This window comes from Corapipo altera, unplaced genomic scaffold, assembly GCF_003945725.1.
Source record: "Corapipo altera isolate COAL_440 unplaced genomic scaffold, ASM394572v1 326, whole genome shotgun sequence".
Taxonomy (NCBI): Eukaryota; Metazoa; Chordata; class Aves; order Passeriformes; family Pipridae; genus Corapipo; species Corapipo altera.
In genome coordinates, this window is record NW_020884945.1 from 2,054,934 (window position 1) to 2,071,542 (window position 16,609).

The following is a 16,609-nucleotide window of genomic DNA, read 5'->3' on the forward strand; positions in this document are numbered from 1 at the left end:
CATGTGTTGGTTTGGTTTTTTCTCCTCTGTGTTTTAAAAATGCCTTTCATTGTATAAACACACTTAATCTCGATGGATGCTCTGATGCCTGGAGTAACGAGTAACAGTTCATTTTATGCCTGTGTGAGACTCCATTCACTTCACTGAGCCACCCTGGGATCACTGGATTTGACTACCATGTGAATTTGTGCTTCTTTTCTTGTTTCCTTGTCCCAAGAAAAGAGAATGACTTTGACGGTATCAGCCTTTTATCAGTCATCTGAGGACAGGCAATAGAAAGCAGCCCCAAAGTATTTGTAACTGGATGACATGCAGAAGGAAGAGCTGCAACTCATGAAATTAGACCCTTAAAATCTTGTTCTCCTTCATTTATTCATAACCCAAAGTAACTGTGGAAATTTCTCAAGGTTTACATTAAAATGGGGTCATAGATGACAATTTGGTGCAAATCCGGGGTTCTAAATTTACTGTTGCATGGGCTCTTTAACAATAAACAAGTAAAAAAGGAACTTTTAATGTTTCTCACATGAGCACTGCAACATGTTCCTGGACAATATTAGATATTACTTTAGAAGCAAATCAAAACACCAGCAATTGTGATCTGCTCCACTTTTTCATAATGTTATCAATCTATATTAAAAAAGTCATTGTGGAAGCACTGAGAAAAATAACTAAAGAATATTTTTTTCTTCAAAGGTCTGTCATTAAAACATATTACCCACATGTACACTATGTAAATATTTATTAGAATTATGACAGTTTTGCTGATGTTTAAGACATTGTAACATTGGATTAAAATGTTAGAAAATTGCATTCAGCTATCTTGTCTCTCCCTTGATAACATTGCATTGTTCTCTGAAAGATGCTTTATTTTTTGTACCGTACAAAGGGCTTCAAATTTAGGACTAAGACTAGTTCAGATCCTGTAAAAAAAAAAGTATCTGAATTGCAGTAGTATTTCTATTCATTTGCTTAGTAACAGGAGCTACAAAAGATTAATGTAAAGTATTCTTGTAAGTCACAGAAATAGCATTGAGTTGCATCTATAGCTCTTAACTTATACTCCAAGTTTGAACACCCTGAAAATTATCCTTTTTTTTTTCCCCTGAAGGGAAATGATCCCAGGCTTTACATCATTAGGTAACACTGAATTATCTTATTTATGTTCAAACTTAGTAATGAAGACAATTTCTGCCCTGAGAATCTGGATGTTGACTTGATCAAACTTAATGATGGAAAACACCTGAGACCAATGAGCCCTGAACGAAAACTCCTGTGTCCTCCAGCTGTGGGTTCTGCCAAGGTAAAATGCAAAACCATCAGAACCGAAAAACGGAAGAGCTTACCTTAAATATTTCAGTGAAAGAACCATGATTTCTGCAACTAAGTGGCTTCTTGTTGCTTGTTTGCGCTATCCGGGGGAGTGGAATGCATTGCTGGGCTTGTCACCCGGTGAGCTTTAAGCAGCTTCCTTGAAAATGCAAAAATGTTCTTATTTGACTGACATCTCACTGTTCATGTTCAGTATTTCCAGTGGGTTGCCTACAGCTCACTAAACAAACACACATACTGTCATAAAACGTTGTATTCTTCAGTGGAATAGGGATAAATCAAAAGGGAAAGAAGTCAGTTCAGGATGGTAATTGCAGTGACTTGTATTATTGTAGCTCAGCATGGTTGTAAATATAAATCTACTAGAAAGAATCAGGAAAAAAGATACATTTAAACACAACATTTTTAAAAGGCATAGTCACTTTTTTGTGTTAAAATCTCATCTATAGGCCTGGAAATACTTAGAACTTAGAGTGGTGAAAGGAAATCTTGTTGAAGAAATGTGAAAGTAACATTTTTGGCAGCCCACTTTGGGTGATGTCATTCTACAGAATGTGCTAAAGGCTGTTATTTTACAGCAGGAACGGATTCCTCAAGGCAGCCAGAGTCGATGGGCACTTAGTGTTGCTCTCAACTCCAGCCAGCCGAGATCTGAGCTTCTTACACCTCGTTAGCTGGTAATAAACTGTGCCCACTCCTCCCCGTGGCACCCAGAAGTTTGCTGTCCTGGACAGACACCCCGTGCAGGTCTGACACCTCCTGCACGCTGCTCCCCGCGGGGGCTGTCCCTGGGCTGAGGGTCTGCTCGGTGCCCATGCCCAGTGTTCTTCTGTCCTGGCTTCTGGGGGATGAGCCCACGGGAAGCAGAGCTTTGGGAAGGTAGGGAGGGCCTCCCCACCCCCCGCCGTGGGGACAGTTCCTTGTGAGGGGACAGTTCCTTGGAAGTTGACAGTCCCTTGGGAGGTGACAGTCCCTTGGAAGTTGACAGTCCCTTGTGGGGTGACAGTCCCTTGGGAGGTGACAGTCCTTTGTGAGGTGACAGTCCCTTGGGAGGTGGCAGTCCCTTGTGGGGTGACAGTTCCTTGTGGGGTGACAGTCCCTTGTGAGGTGTCAGTTCCTTGCTGTTCCTCCCCACGTGCTGCTGCTGCTCAGCCTGGAGGACATCAGAGTATTGAAGTTCAGTGTGCATTTGCTTTTTCCTGAGTGAAAGCAGGTCTCAGCTCTCCACATTGACTCAGATGCAACCTCTTGGTGAACTGCAACGAGCTTTACTGTATTTAGAACATTAAGTAGTAAAGTGGTTGGGTTCTGTGCAAGTTATCCAAGAGGGAGTGTTAATTGACTTGTCTTTGGGGGTTTAAGGATTGTCCTGTTAAAGGACTAATAAATGCAGGTCACTTGTGCTAACATAGGGAATATTTATATTTGTTCCATTTTGTGACTGCTTTTATGATGCCATCTTCTTCATCCCGTTAATTTGGACCTCTGAGCCCAGTCATGTAAAATAGGCACTTAAAAGTATAGAGAATACAGCTGGTAACAGAGGACACTTGGGGCCTGATTCTGGAGACATTTTGTGGACTGCTCGTGGAATAACCTGTCATTTGGGGTTAGACTGGCCTTATGATTATTGCATCTGAAAGGAAAACTGCTGCATATATACTTTTCTTCTGAGTTTTACTTTTAGTGACAAATACCATGGCAATAGCCTGTGTAAAATTTTTGTTTCCGGGTATATATTAAAACAATGTTAATCAAGATTTCAGCGTCTTCTAATCAGGTTCATTTCTTACTCTCGTCTGTAGCACGAAAGTATTGATTTGGTACTTAATGATTCAGGGATTTCTGCATTCACTAAGAGAAATCTGTTTGATTAATGTCTGGAAAGGAAATCCAATAAAGCTTCCGAAGTTTTATGAGGTCTTATTGCTGTTAACAAAATGAATATATTGGATCTAATCTCAGTGGACACTTCTCACTTTAAAAAGTGTGTTCCCAAGAAAAGTTGGTCCTAATACCAAAAACAATATTGTGGAAGGTTTGTATCTGTAGGCAGATTATACTGACTCTTCAGCTCTGGAATCACAAAAAATAGCAACTGCATTGTAGGCACACCTGAATAACAGGGAGAGGTGTGTGGGGACATCAGATTTTGCCACGAGGAAAGACTGCAGGCAGGTCATAGCAGAGGAGGTCTATGGCAGGGTTTGAACAATGGGGGTAAGACAACAACGTGAACAGTTATTCTGCACATTTTCCCATACGAGTCCTGGATAAAGAACAGTTCTCAGAAAACTTTAAACCATGTTTAAAAATATCTATACATGTAAAAATGGTTTGGCAGTAGAGAGAGTTTCAGACTTCATAAAATGCAGTGCACAATTTTATTTGATTCTGTTTCAGAGTAGTTATTGATACTCTTCATTGGTACCGTGAGCCATTTAATATTCAATTTACTTGTCATGTGCTGAAGGTCTAATTTTATAAGAGAAAAGTCACCACCAGCAGGGTCAGTTTGCACTGTCACTGTAGGACTCCTTGGTTATTATAATCCACCAGAAGTTTGAAGCTTCGTGGCTGGTATTGTCCAAACACCTACAGTTTTCAATGTCATTAATTTCAGCAGGTCTTCATTAACAAATTGTGAAAGTGTTTTTATGTTATGCCTACTAGAGCTTTCTAATGAAAACTAAATCCGTGTATATTTGAAATATAATAGTTTTAGTACTTAACAGCAAAACATAGGCAGTAAGTATAATGGAGATTTCTGTAATTATTTAATATTTTTCTTTTCATGTGTGTATGGTGCTGTATATGTGCAGCTGTGTTTGGATGTTTAGATGTGTTCTTGAAATACATTCTGCCTTCTGCAAAAGATCTCAGGAGCAGCTGCTGTCAGTCAGGCTGGGCTTGCTGGGATGTAGGAGGATCCTTCCCTTCTCCCTGAGCCAGGATTTTATTAGGCTGTATTGCAAATCAGAAGGATGCCAGCTCTGAAATGGTGATTTTTGGTTATTGCTGCACAGAACTAGGATTTTTTTTGCTTTAAAGGTAGAGCTTTTGAAATTGTATTGAGTTATTTGTGTGGGAGCTGTAGTTAGAGGAGAGATTAGCACTGATTTGCCAGAGATACCCAGGTATTGCAGGCTGGCAAATGGAACAGATCCAGACTCGGGGGTGTCCTGCAGCAACCTCCTGGATCTGACACTTACACTGGAAGTGGGGAAGGAGTCACACCTTCAACTAAGGAAAAACTATTTTGTCATATTGTGTAACCTGTGTCCTCCCTTTCCATTGGAGGACTAATTTAGATCCCCAGCATTCAAACTTTCTGGGAGGCTTGTTTTAATTTTACACTGTAAGGTATTTCAGGGGCAGGGACCATGTCTTATTTATTGCTTTTATGAGTCATTTAGTTCATTTTTGGATGCTTGACAGATAATAATGTATTTGATTGCATCTTGTGGTATATACCAGGTCTGGAGCAAAACAGACTTTCAACTCCGTAACAAAGTCTTAAGTTTGATTTACTGTTTATTCATTCAACAGCAGATGCAGGCCAGAATTCAGATCATTGAAATTCTATGACCTGACTCAGCCAAAGGCAATATAAAATCAAGTATCATCAGTGTACATCTAATAGTTCACACTGTAATGCTGTCTAGATTTTCATCATTAATGTTCCTGGACTAACCATGGATAGAAGAAAACTTGGATGGATTTCAGCTGGAAAATATTCACAGTATCTAGGAGTTCTATAGAATAACATGTTAATGGTTATCACTTTGCAGCAGTCTTTGTACACTCCATGTTTCCCAATTGTTGAGCCCTACTATAATTAATCTCAATAAAACAAAACCTTTTTCCCCTTTTTCTCCCACCCCATGTAATTTGTTCTTGTGTGGGCTTTGGAAAGCTGTAGTTGTGGAAACATCAACAAATTAATTCCTAACAGAATAATTGAGCTGACAGCTAAAGAGATGCTCACTTTCTCAAGCACATAAAAAATACTAATTTTGTTAGAATTTTGTTCTCTGTTATTAACTTTTCCACTGAATGAAGCTGAGTCCAGTTCAGGGAGTTATGCACTGCTGGGATGCTGTTGGCCGGGTCTGGGGACATGATGTTGAGCTGAAGCAGCTGAGGGAGGAGTGCCATGTTCTTTTTGCTGCTGAGGGCCGTGGCAGTGCAGCTCAGGACAGCCCCAGCCCTGGGGTGAGTGTTCAGTCAAGTGACTCTGCCCGAGCTGTCGCCCGCGGTACGAGCCGGGAACGGGAGATGCCCGTGGGTGCAGAGGGTCAGAAAGCCAAGGTGTGCAAGGCCTTTGGTTAAACCCCTGTGTCAGACACATCAAGCTGGTCTTTCTGCTGCAATGGGCCTGCCACAGCTCCTTCAGTTTGACTGGGTGCTTGGGGATGGGGATCTCCAATCATTAGTGTCAAACACACGAGACAGTCCCTCTGCCTGACTTGGCTCCTGGGGGCTGATGCTGAAGGGCCAAAAGCCAGTGTTCAAGTTGGTGCTGACCAGCCTTTCTCTTGCTTCCAGGAGAGAAGAGGGCTCAGGGATGGAGATTTGTTCTCATAGATCAGGGATATAATTGATTTCCTATAGCTTACAAGCCTAATGTCAGCTGGCTGAGCCATAGCCAGTGAACACATGCACACCCAAAGGCTGGCAGAGGGGCACAGGGAAGTGCAAGGGGATGGCTTCCAGCAGATCTCCCTTAGGAATTCAAATGGGAGAATCAGAGCGTTAGAAGCCTAACTTCAAACACAGGCTGGCAAAGCAAATGTGTGTGGAATGCAAACATGGGCAAGAGAAGGTCACTGTCCAAAGGTAAAAGGGAGGAAAAAGAGGATGAGAGTAGTGGCAGAAGGGAGAGCACAGGTGTACTGATAGATGGAAAGGGAATGCTGAGAAGGAAGGAATGCTTGGGAACGAAGGCTACTAGAAAGAGGCTAGAGCTGGTGAACAGGCTGCTGCTCTCTTGATTCCTGCTGTGTTTAGGAATAGACAGCTCTAGGATCTTTGCTAATGGGGAGGATGTGCATTAAGGGTGCTCAGCTCTACCCACCATTTTCTGTCTTGATTCATTTAAATGTTTAAGATCCCAAAGTCTGCCAACTTATTTAGGTTTCAAAGAAGAGATGATAATCAGGACATGCTTGAGGAGCTCAAAAATTCCTAAAAAGTATGATTATTAAGCTTGGAGGTTTCATTCAAAGAAGTAGAATGGGTGAAGTTTTCCCAGAAAGGACCAAAGAGTGCATGTTGTAGTGTCTGGATGGATGGTAAAACTCTGTTAGTGCAGCTGGGGACAGAGCTGTGTCAGGAAAAGAATTCAGTGGAACACAGGAGACAGGAGAGCTCTGAGATTTCTCAGGGAGATGAGCTGTGTCAAAGGGTTAAGAAAGAGGACTTGAATGTGAGGGAACATCAACTGAGCTTTCTTGGTAAGGAAAGGATTTCCAAAGGGGAGAGGTCGAATTTGTCAAGTCCAAATACAAAACTGACTTACTGTATTTGATTCAAATTTATAACATGTCTCAGTGGAATGGCTGGACAGAGTCACACAAGTCCAGGAATGCTGCAGAATTTACTCTGAAAAGGCTTGTGCCAGTTGCTGCAGGTACTGGGTGTGGAATTTGGTGAAGTCATCAGTGCCAACATACCTCAGTACCAGCAAGAGGAGTGGGAGGCTTTGGTCAGGTCTAATTCAGAACTGCAGGATGGCTGAGGTTGGAAGGGACCACAGTGAGTCCCCTGGTCCAACCTCCCTGCTCAGGCAGGGCCATCCCAGAGCTCCTGGTACATTCAGCACCTTGCAGCCTGGAACTTCCCATCTTGTCACCCTCCTGTCCAAGGAACAGATGTCTGGGTGCTGTTGCTTGGTTGTATTTTGACTTCCAGTGCAAGATCAGGAAAGGGAGACCAAAGGTACCCCCCAAAAATTATAGAATTTGCTACTGAATGATAATCATTCCTTGGAGAAGTTAAAAGAAATTGTCATTAATGAGGAGAATGGAAGCTGGAAACTATTTTTGTGTGACTTTATCCTTTAATACCTGATCCTAACCCACCCCAGGACGCATGAGAAGATAAATTCCAGATCTGAGTTGTCTAATTGGCATTGGATAAAGGCACTGTCTGGACACTCATGCTCATCCTAAGCTTGAACTGTTTTTCAAAAATGGATTTCTGGAATTCAAAAAGAGATCTGTGTAGCTATGAAATGAATGAATGAACTAGTATTTTATTATGACTAAACCAGGCAGCTTCAGGCACTAAAGACTTTAATAGTGTGGCTCAGATCAAGGAGGTGACTTGTAGATGATTTGGGGTTTTGGTTTGTATTTTTCATTGATAAATTGCTGTGTTTTGAAGGACACAAGGCATAATGTCACTGTAACTGTCACTTCTGAGAAAAGATAAAGGGAATATCTGACACTTACTTTGAAATCTGGAATCGTAACTGTGGAAGTTCAAATAGTTTCCATTCCTCAATTCTTAATACTCAAATTCTGCAATAACTCAAACTTCCTATTTTCAACTCAGTTCTTGGATCAATAGTAGGTAATGGCATTCTGGGTGAGTTATCAGATAGCTTGTTCCAGAGCCTTTGTATTTAGTTATATTAGACACAATCCCAAGCTCACAGAGGAATTCTTCATTCCTGTAAATGCTCCTGCTATCATCCAAACTGTTACACACATGAGGGAAAACATTTTATTGGGTAATCTAGGAAGATTCAGATAATTCTCTTGCTCATTATAGTTCTTTATATGATATGTCAAAATTCCCTAGAGACTACTGGAAACTCCATCCCTGCCTCTGTGTACACATTCAACCTGCTGTTCATTTTTCCTTTATAACTCTGTCCGTGTTTCTTACTGTTAGAAGAGCAAGTCCTGCGGACCAAAGGTCACCATGAGCTGCCAGGGTCATGTTCTCCACGTGTAAAGAGGTTTGTGAAGGAACAATGTGAGTTAAAGTGCTGTCAGACCAGAGTTTTCTGAAATGTCTTTTAACCACTCCAATGTTGGATTAACGCCAGGTTGCTTTGCTAAGCATTTTGAGTAGGTGGTTTCTAAGAAAGAACCCAGAAAGAGGAGGCAAAATTGTGTTTTTAGCAGGGTTGGTGTTTGCTTCTTGCTTAATGGCAGTATCTTGATTTGTAGTTCCTTCCAGGACTTGATCTCATGTAGCCTCTGCCCACATCTGTTCAAAGCCAGAGGACTGTCTGGCACAGGAGCAGGGATTCTTTCAACAGGTCTTTGAGCAAGGATCAGCTACTTTTAATTTACCATGGGATGAAAACATTTACATGGCGTCACCACAGCACAGGTGATGTACCCTAAAGGTTCATAACCCTGTGCTAACCTGTTCATGTATCTGTGCCTTAATTTTATGGGAGCTGTGCTATGATGTGAATCAGCTGTAATTAGCATGAACAACAAGTTTATGTCATGTAAGGGAAACAAATCCTATTTTAAGAAAAATTTCATTAGATTAAATATCATTATGGTGAAACACACAATTCTGTAACTTTCTCTGAATGCTTAGCAAACACCATTTCTAATTAAACATATTGTGCTTGCTCTGTGTTCCTTTTGTATTACCCAAATGGTTGGAGCAGAAAATGGTTAGGAAAGCCAGCAGTGCCTAATAACTGGTGTGATAGAAAAGCAAATCTGTAGCTCAGTACCTTTTTAAAACAGCTGTAAAGTTTTTACTTGGTAGCAGAAGTCAATTGATTTTTTCCTTTCTTCCTTACTTTGCTTTTGCTCTGTAGTCTGAGGATATTTTTTTTTTCCTGCCGCAGGTGCCGGCAAAGCCCGGGTTTGGCAGCTCCCACCTGTGTAAGCACTTGAGGTGGAGTGGTGGGAATCAGCCAAAGGCTGCTCAGCTGAAGCTGCTGTGCCCTGAGGTGGCTCAGGAGGGAGCTGCTACCAGGAGGGGTTTCCTGCCTTATAAACTAAAAATATTTTTAAAAATATAGATCTCTGGTTTTCCACTTTCGCTGTGTTCTGTGTTCAGGCCTTTTTCTAAAGAGCTCTGTGGGATTTTTGTTGTATTGTCTAATTAGGATATCAGCTGGACTTCTTGGCCTCTGTTCTTGGAGGCTTTGTTGCTTTTACATCTTCATGTATTACATCAATACAACATCATTAACAACTGGGAACCTGAAATAAAACTGGAACCGTCTGGCAGGGGCTTGTCCATTTTTGTCATCCCAAGTTTTATTTTCAGATGAATCAAAAAATCTCTTGACTTTTCACTTGGAAGCATTTCTGAGAACAATAGGGCCACAGAAGATCACGTTCCCCCACCCGACCTGTTCACAGAGAGCATCCTTTGATTTCCAGATTTTCTGTGAGTAACGAGAACAGAGGGAGCATGTTGCAAATGCACAGTATAAACATCTCAATTCCGTGGCTGGTTTCAGTTGTATTTGTTACTTACTCCTTGGGTTTTGTAGCTACAGAAATAGAACTTGTCTCTTCCTGCTCTGCAGCCCTGGGCATCCACCTTAGGCTTTCCTCTCCCTCAGGAGGGACTTTCTAGAGGCATTGAGCCTACAACACGTAACAACAACCAGTGAAGTCCACGCCATTAGTCAGGGCTAGTCAGTGTATTAATAAACTAATGGAAGAGAAATTCCAGATTTCTTATTGGTGCGTTCATTTGAACACCTTTTTCTGGGATCTTTGAAACTGAAGTAAAATCTAGTGATGTAAGGACCAAAAAAATGTGAGTGAGGGCTCAAACCACAGTTGGATAGGTTGTCATATTCATCTATAAGTTAACAAAAACCTTCCTAAAGAGAAGCTATTCTCAAAGTACAGTCTGGGTGAGGAACATGGGCCTTTCTTAGAAAATGTGCTCTATAGGTGAGCTGGTGAATTCGTGGAACATGGAATTTTTAATCTGCTAGTTTTGACTGTGCTCATTTTCATGTCAGTAGCTGCATGAGCTCCTTTGTATGAAAATCACAGTCCTCCTCTATGGAGGAAATGGTTGTGGTTCTTCCCCCTCTGGAATGTGTGGGAAGGGGTAGAATGGGAGCAGGTAACTTCTTAGAAAGGTGGTTCCTACTTACTATATTTGAGCACCACCTTGGCCTCGGAGCGAGAATTGCTCTTGGGGAGAAGGGCTGCTTTGGCAAAAAGGGAAAAAGTGTTTCCTGGGATTAACAGCAACTGCTGCTGTTATCTGGGGTTTGCTATTTTGCTGGCAGAAGCGGTGGACCTGCTTTGGGTAACTCCAGTCTGCTCATCTCATGAATGCTGTGATGTGATGTAGTCATGTGGTTTATGGCTCAGAATTGTCAAACAGAACAATCCATCACGCTCCTGTATCACTCAATTCTTTCTTATTTCCTTTTAAGTCAGTCTTACGTGTTGCCTTATTGTCCTCTTAAAGATACCAGAGCTGCCCAGAGCTGCTCTGTGTGTGTATGAGCCTCAGATGTTACTGCAGAGCTGCTTTTTCGCTCCCTGTTTGGGTTGGAAGTGTCATGATTCATGGGAGAAACTTTACTTGCAAAAAATCCTGCCTCAGTAGTAAAAGGTTTTAAAGGATAGGCCACAGTTCAGGAGCCCTTCCTTTACATTCTAACTCTTGAATGTGGGAGCCTGTGTGAATACAAGGTGTTATATTGGACTTGGGAGCTGGATGTGGTTTTTCCTTATTGACATGTGGCTCATTAGCTTTGTTTGATGTGGCTGGAGTTTGTACAGTGAACTGTCATGGGTAACTATGAACATTTTATGTTAACAAACTGAAGCATGTTTCCAGATTGGGTCATTAGTCAGCTAAGATGGGACAGTCACTTGAGGGGGAGAATCTTCAGATTTTACAGTGTTTTGACTTAGTCCAGATCAAAAGTTAAAGACCCAGTTTAGCAGCGTGACCGTTACTATGGGACAAAAAGAAGCTATGTACTGTGTTAAAAGGAAAAAAAGCCAAACCAAACAAAACAATCAAATAACCAAACCCACAACTAGTTATTGTAAACAAACTCCGTGCAAATTTATATCCCATGCAACATCACTGCCTTTACCACAGATGTACAGTGTGAATCAGTGACTGCAATGATTCATTCTGTATTTTTTTTCTTTCCTTTCTCCCTTTTTATTTTTTCAGAGTGAATGTGGCACTTGCAGAAATTAAGGAGAAAAAAATTTGGCTTTGGCAAGCCTAGTGTGGGCAGAGAGTATAAAATTCCAAACACAGCTGTGCCCATGTGCTTCGGTCCTAACTTACAGCATTTCCTGCTATCCCCGAGCTGGGCCTGTCTCAGAGATTGCCAGTCATGACACTTTTTATGGTGGTTTTGTGCTGCACATAAGTGGGGACTAGAATGAAACCAGCAGACTAATTTTAGTTCATGATCTGAGGTTTTGAATCCAGGTCTGCAGAAGTGAAAGATTAGTGTGTATTAGCTCACTGAAAATTTGAGCCCATTCCCCAGCTGGACTGTCTTGACCACCTGCTAACTTGTTGATCTGGTGAGAGATTGGGTTCTTTGGGTCCAATTCTGACCTCATGTACCCTGGTGTAACTTACATGGGTTTGTAAAATCAGTTTCAGTCATTGCATTTAAACTTTAACAAGTCCTAGATCTCTCTGCTTTCTATTATTTTAAATAAAACCAAAACACATTTGTTATTGCTTGTATAACCTTTTCTTCTCTTCCAGTTTCTCTGCTTCCTAAGCCATTCTTATCTACTGGTCTTGCTTTTCATAATCTCACCATACAATAGCTTTCTGTGTTTGTTTGCCGTGATCCTTTATTCTTTCAGTGATCTAGAATGTACCTAAATGTACCTAATACCTGCTCATATCTTGGTATTGCTCTTTCTATGCCATTATGCAGTTTTGTGGCAATAATTCAGAGACAGGATAGAACATCCTGTTTTGTCATTGCATCAGAAAAAGAGAATATTGGTTGTGTGAGAGAGTTCTGAGTAGGATGCCATGATCCACCTCCTGACCAGACACCTTTTTTCGAATCCTTGGTTGCTCTGGACAAGTCCTGGATGGAATTTGTCTGCTTCCAGTTTGGCATGTGCTTTGAGCAAGTACCTCCTGGGCAAGTCACTGACCTGCAATGGCTTCACTTCCTTGCTCTGACACAGATTTCCTCGGGGTTTTCACTGTACCGTTTAATTGCTCAGAGCCTGGCTTTCCTCACCAGGTGCTGTCTGGAGATAACAGTGCCTCCTGCAGCCCAGCAGCTCTGCAAATAGGTGCATGGCAATTTGTTTGGCAAAACACACAAAGACCTTGTTGTTTCAGGACAACTAAATCTTTGTGTGCCATCAACTCTACTGATTTGTCCAGGGTTTGCAGAGGCACTCAGGTGGGTTGTCAGAGATTATTCACAACTGGTTTTTGACTGGTTAGTGGCACGAAGTAAAGAAACACGTCAACATAGTATTTCCCCTGTTTTAAAAGTGCTTGTAGTAAATGAAACTGCTTGCTCACTTCTATTTTTTTTTAAATTTACAATAACTACTATTTGTTTCTGTAGAACAGAACAATTATTTAATTATTTTATTTATAATGTAGCACTTCCATATGAGGTGGCATTTTCTAAGACACATTCCCATGTAAAGAATTAAAAATCCCAATTCTTGACCTGATTAAAACTCAGGTCCTTGTATTGTTTTCAGATGTGGGTGAGAAAAGGGCTGTACGAGAGCTGAATGCTCGGGTGCCATCTAGTGCTTCAGTAACCAGGGATTGCCTGCAGCCTCCACGGCTCCCTGGCACCCTCTGCTCCAAGGGCTTCCTCAGAAAAGCTCATTGCAAGTTCTGAAAGTGCTTCATTCATGGTGAGTGAGCCTTCTGCTGACTCCAAACGCTGAGGAATGGGATGGCGAAACCATTTCCCCCTAAACTTGACATGATTTGAGTAAATTGGTGTGAAACCCTGGACTGGAGTTGCAAGGAGAACATATAACATATATATTATGTATAGATACAAGAAGTCACAACGGGTTGAACTTAAAGGATCTGATTCTTTACCTCACTGTTTGAAAATTAAGCGATTGGGATACATGTACTGAGGCAAAAACAGTGTGAGGAAAAAAGGATAAATCCATCATGCTTCAATTAAAATCAGCATCTGGGAGTTCAGGTGCTAATACAAACTAGAGGAATCTCCTGATGTTTCAATATAATCTGGATTTCCGAGTTTTGCAACTTCTTTCACTGTTTGGGTTCTTCCATTCATGAGCTCCGTGTAAGAGCCCTACTGAACTGGGGAAAAAAGGAAAGGAATATACTTACTTGATTACTTTTTTTAAAAGTAAAGTTTTTAAACTCAGGGCACACCACAGTTGATGTGAGTTTGACAGTTAGAATTTGTATACACTGTTTGCTGCCTTTTATTTAGAGGGGGAAGTGAATGGCTAAATATAATTTAATGGTTATACATAAGCAGCTGGAGTTAGATAATCAGAGGCGTCAGTTTAGATCTGTGTCAGGATGTGATGCCACCATGATAACAGTGATTTCAATGAACTTAGAACTTTCAAAAATAATCTTTACTGCAGTTTTTAATAACAAAGTAAAAGCCTTTCCTTAAGAAGAACTGGTCCTCAGCTCCATTAAGGAGGAGCCTCGCCCACCTCAGCCTGGCGAGTAGAATGTTTTCCTGGTGTGGAAGTTCTCCACTCGTGCAAAATAACCACGATGGGGTTTTTAAGGCCCTAAAGGCTTTTGAACAAACTACAGCGTGTGAGCCACTGCAGCTCTGGCTCAGGAACTGTTTCCCAAGTTGTTCTGTGTGGAAGCAAATGGCAAGCGTTGCATTTCAACAGTCTTAAAGCTCTTCCTTTAACCTCTTGTCCTTAGAAATTCCCTATTGCAGGATCTCACTATACCTTACAAGCACTGGTGAATTAAGCCCTGCACTTGGCTGAGCCCCCCCTTTGTGTTAACTTACTGATTACAAGTGAATCACTTCCCACAAATGTGAAGTAGGAATTAAAGTACTTGGATGATAACTTCTTTGGCACAGGTCTGTCTTTGTTCCTGTAGTCCTGGTTGTTAGTTCAATCAGGCCAGAGATGATGATGGAGTCCTCTGTGACAGGAGTTTGGGACGTTTTACAAGGCAAACAATTTCGAAAGTGACTCTGGAATTAACTTGGGGCACACCCACCCCCAGAATCTCATCAGAGCCAGAGCGAAGGTGTATCAAAACTCCTTTACTTAGGGCAGCCAGCTCAGGAGAAACTTTAATTGTAGCAGGTGGTCAGCTTAACTAACATGCCAGCTCAGCAACCCCCTGAGAATGTTGCCCAAGTACATATTTTTTTGTTGTTTGATTGGTTTTGGGCCGTTATTTTTCTTTTAGATTTGCTCTCAGGGTAGTTTCCAGTGGACAATGGAAACTGAGCTCTGGCTGAAACTTAGGTATGTAGAACAACCTAAGTCTGAGATACAGAGCTCTAGGTGGTGGTGACCTTGGTGACACTAAACAATGTGATCAGGTACCCAGAGCTCAGTGACCCACAGGAAGGAGGCCCTTGGAACACGCTCAGCTTGGGAGCTGGGTTTGGATGTCAACCAACCTGCTTTGGTAGAGGGCTTGGAACACTGGGGTTTGACCTGGGCTCCTCTTTATGTAATGAGAAGTGTTATAACCTTGCAGGATTCTTTTTAGGATGGAATTGGTTAATTGTTGCCCAGAGAGGTTGTGGACTCCCTGTCCTTGGAATTGTTCAAGGCCGGGTTGGATGGAGCTCTGAGCAACCTGGTGTGGTGGAAAGTGTTGAAGGGCAGTGGAGTTGAAACAACATGATCTTTAAGGTCCCTTTCAACCCAAACCATTCTGTGATTCTGTAACAGAATATTTCTGTTTACAAGGAATGGAAAGCCCATCCAACTTTCTTGGCAGTTCACACTACGCATTCTGTTCTACTTTACTTTCTTCATCTTCACCCAGACTCAAGACTCCTGCTTGGTTGAAATTTCATGATGAGAAATACTAACCACCTTTCTTTCTCTTTCTGGATTCAATTGGTATGCTAAAAGATTTTCATGGGAGACAAGGAAATGGTGAGTTTTGGATACACAACTTTCTGTTGTACTGAAACGTGCTCTTGGTTAGATGTTGGGGATTTTTTGGAGGAAAAATGATTACTTTTTTCCACTTCTGGAACACTGCAATCTATCAAAGAGATTGTGTTCTTGTTGGGGAATCCTTTTTACTTCACTCTTGTAGGTGATATTATCACTACCAGAGAGAACAGAAGTACCCATGGATATTATAGGGAGGGCACCTAAGTGTGACTAATGTCTTCTAGAGAAGGATTTTGAGAGCAGCTAAATTTAGATATTCATTGCTTCAGTTTGATGGATTAATATGGAGACAAGAGGGTTAGGAGGGAATTGTGTCTCACCCGGCTTGTTTAATGCTGAAAAATCCCATGGCACTTTGTGCCAGCAGTTGAACACTCATGAAGTCTACACAATGATTAAGTACAAGGATCAAAAATACCACTCAAGGGAAAATAGTTACCTAAATGAAAATGTTGCCAGGTTTTACATCTATACCCCTACTCCTAATAAAAAATGCCTGGAGTTTTGCTCAGCTTCTGTGTATTGTGATCTGAGAGAATGTTGCAGATTTCAGACCTTACTGGTGAGGGTGGAAGTGAAAGGGTGGATGGAGCAGGGGATGCCGTAGGGTCAGTAATAATGACCTGCAGAAGGCTTGGGGGGTATTTTTAATTTAAATGGTAACACCTTTAACAACACAGCATCCTTAGAACCATGTTCAGGTTTTGGCTGAGCACTGAGTCAGAAGAGGAACTGCAGGGCAGGAACTGCACTGACAAAGGGGAGTAGGAGCAAGATGAGCTGCTCTGGGAAGAGATTTAAGCTAAAGCCAATAGTGTAAAGCCAGTGCTAGGTCATGGCAAGCAGCCCTAGTGCAGTAGGATTAAAGCATGGGCGAGATATCATACCTTAGACCGCTTAACTGTGGAGAGTACTCACAGTGTGTCCTTCAGGGCTGCCTGAGGTGAGGCATCAGCAGCAGGGAAGTGATGCCCTGCTATGCAAAGAGTCGCTGGTGACCTGCTTAGCTTGTCCTGGTCTGAACTTCTGCAGCTTTCCATGTTCTTCTTTGTGTTTCCCCACACACAGCTTTCTTATTTTCTTGGATTCAAAGGAAGGAGTTGACAAGGAGGCAGTCAAAGATGCTATTCTGAGAGTACTCTCTGACTGCACTTCCCTTTGTGGTCCCTGCAGCCACA

The 16,609-nt window shown here is 41.8% G+C and overlaps 1 long non-coding RNA gene across 1 annotated transcript in view; it reads left to right on the forward strand.

Annotated features, from left to right (window-relative positions):
- The first annotated feature begins 1,170 nt into the window (after window positions 1-1,170).
- The window catches only part of LOC113956168, a 72,727-nt gene continuing 57,288 nt past the window's right edge, over window positions 1,171-16,609 (forward strand). Inside the window, exon 1 of the long non-coding RNA XR_003530768.1 lies at window positions 1,171-1,303. This is a non-coding gene — a long non-coding RNA (uncharacterized LOC113956168). The remainder of the gene's footprint in view (window positions 1,304-16,609) is intronic.